At 41.8% G+C, this 2,874-nt stretch overlaps 1 protein-coding gene and 1 long non-coding RNA gene across 3 annotated transcripts in view; one reads left to right on the top strand and one right to left on the bottom strand.

Annotated features, from left to right (window-relative positions):
- Positions 1-2,874, bottom strand: part of Klf5 (Kruppel like factor 5) — a 20,514-nt gene that overhangs the window by 6,537 nt on the left and 11,103 nt on the right. The window lies entirely within an intron of this gene.
- Positions 799-2,547, top strand: LOC116084621. Its single transcript, XR_004116187.1, has 2 exons — positions 799-912; positions 2,287-2,547. It is a non-coding gene; the product is annotated as an uncharacterized LOC116084621 (long non-coding RNA).

Genomic DNA, 2,874 nt, shown 5'->3' with positions numbered 1-2,874 from the left:
AAAAAAAAAGAATAAAATTCTAGAATCCCTATCCCAAATAAGGTGCACAGGATGTAGATTCTCTGTAAACAAAATGCCTTCTATAGAACTGGGGTAGTTCTGAGAGGCCTTGAGGCTGGACACAAGCACCACGGGGCTTTCTACAGGGAACCAGCGCTGCTCATCTGAATGGAGGGTCATGCCCTTGCTATGGAGGTTAAAGGACAGGTGGAGTGGCCCCTTGCTCCTTCCTATACCCTTGGCTAATTTCTCAGCCTCAACAGGCACTAACAATGAAAATAAAACACCAATTCGAAGCCCCTGACAGAAAGATGCTACTTCCATTTGGTTGTCGGGTTTTTTTTTTGGTAAGGTCCCAAACTAACTTAGAACAAGCAAGCAAGCAAACAACAACAAACCCAACTAAAGTCAGCGAAATGTTTCAGTTACAGAATGGCCTCTTCATTTCACCCGCTCCACAGGGTAATGCCCTTCCCTTCACCCAGCCTTCGCCTGGCTCCCCTCCCTGCCCAGCAGCTGGCCCGCCTCTTTATGAACAGCCAAAGGGAAAACTCATTTTATGCAGAATGTTTTTAGGCGAAAGCCAGTCACTGTGTGCTTCTAAAGCATTACGTGGTCTTTAAACAGGCCCGCTAGAAATCTAGGAATAAAATTGTTGTCGTCACAGGCAGGCGGGGAGTCACTTGCTCTCATGGAGGACATGGCTTTGCTTCTAATCTGTCACCAGAAAAGATGTAGGCCATCAGATAGAACTAAAAATACCTAGGCAAGGGAAAATTCCTGAGTAATTAAAATATATATTTTTAAATACTTCTTTCCACCTCACATGGATGATTGCTTCTAGCTCAATTCCAGCAATTCTATTTCATCTACGTAGGAGCCGTCTCCTCCCACGAGCTTCAAAACTAAAGGGTAAGATGAGATTAATTCTTTGGATTCTTCATGAAACCAATCAGAAGTGTCTGCTGAATTCAATTATCCTTCTTAACCTTTGATAAGCTTTATCATCTCGAAACAATGTTTGATCAACTTCCTATGTAAATGTTTTTCTGATTGAAGGACTCCCCAAAGCAAAGGGTAGTCTCACCAGTGAGTCATTAAAAAGAAATTGTGTCTAAGCTTTCATGTTCATAAATACCTTTCCTGGGGTCTAAACTAACAAGTCGCTTAAGCCACTATTCTTTAAAAAATGCCTGAATATCAAGGTTAAAAAAAAAAGAATTTCAAGTGAAATCCAATACTGAAAGAAAAGAACATGAATGCATTTCACCAATTCCTGAATGGTGATGCTTTTCAATGCAACGTTTAAAAACATGAAAAATCACTAGATACTGTGTGTATAGAATATTCCTGTTATGGGATGCTTATTCTGACACAGCAGGTTATGCAGCCAACCCATATCCATCTATTCTAGACTTTGGATCTAGATGAATGGCCAAAGGGAAACTCATTTTTATGTAGAATGTTTTTAAGCAGAAAGCCAGTCACTGCGTATTCCTAAAGCATTACCTGGTTGGTCTTTAAACAGGCCCGCTAGAAATCTAGGAATAAAAATAAAAATCTTGGATCTAGATCCAAGTCTAGAATAGATGGATATGGGGCACCATCATCTAATATGGCCTGGTTCTCCTTCCCTCCTCTGCACAGATTAGTGTCAATGTTCTTTTTCAGTTGGAAATGCCCGTCCTAAAAACATCTCAGAAACCAGGATTATCAAAACTGTGTTTGAGTAAAGCCTATAGAAAGAAGAACCCTCAGCAAGGACCCGACTTGACGTTTGCTCGCAGGATGCTTGCTTAGTGCCCAAGTCAAACACTCCAGCCCCTTGGCACCAGGGAATCTTGAGCACAGGGTTCAGGAGTCTGTTTCGTGGGAGGCACAGTAGTGCAGACTCTTGAGTGTTGATCCTAAACACTTTTTTTTTTTCTCTCTCGAGACAGGGTTTCTCTGTGTAGCCCTGGCTGTCCTGGAACTCACTCTGTAGACCAGGCTGGCCTCGAACTCAGAAATCCTCCTGCCCCTGCCTGCCTCCCAAGTGCTGGGACTAAAGGCATGTGCCACCACCGCCCTGCCTAAACACTTAAATACAGCTGCTAACTCTATCTTGGACTAGAAAGCCACGGCTGAAAACTGCTATACATATTCATAATGGAATTTGAGGAAAGGGTCTGTCTGGAGGAAATATTGCTAAGGTAGCCTAGAATGCAGAAATAAGTTCTGCCTTTAACAAACAGAACAGTTTCTCAATCATGGTGACTTAGTGTGTTTTTTTTTTTTTTTTGAAAGGTACTAATAAGGCATCGTAGACTAACGGCAGTGTGGACCTTCCTTTGCAAACATCACAAGCCATAAGAAGATTTCCAATGACATGTTCTTTCAATGCTATCGAAAGCGCAAAGGCTTTGATTTGGAAACGGCCACCTTATTGGCACTGTTAAGCAAGGAGGGCTAACTGTTTCTAAACAGAAGCAAATTGATATGCACCTGTATCACAAATACCATACACAAGCGCCCTCTCACCCACATAAAGGATGCTGCCTATATGTAGCCAAGTGTGCTGTGTTACATACAGGTCCAGCTATGTCTGACCAGACATACAGAAGAGCTTAAGGGGTTTTGTTTGTTTGTTTGTTTGTTTTGTATGTGTTCTCTTTAAAGAAATCTTAAGTGCCTGAACTTCGAGAACTCAAATGCTACATACTTGTGATTCAACTAGCAGCCTGGTGTTCTGTCCAGCTTAGGAAGAAAAGCATTAGTTGTGCAGTTGACAGGCTATTTAGGCTCACTCTGTAACTCAAGTTATCTAAAACCCCAGGAATAAGTCACTAAACAGAACACAGATGAAGGTTCTTTTAATTGCTTAAGTCAACATTT

This window comes from Mastomys coucha, unplaced genomic scaffold, assembly GCF_008632895.1.
Source record: "Mastomys coucha isolate ucsf_1 unplaced genomic scaffold, UCSF_Mcou_1 pScaffold9, whole genome shotgun sequence".
NCBI classification, from domain to species: domain Eukaryota; kingdom Metazoa; phylum Chordata; class Mammalia; order Rodentia; family Muridae; genus Mastomys; species Mastomys coucha.
Note: the sequence above shows the minus strand (reverse complement) of the source record. Positions and strands in the feature narration are given on the sequence as shown.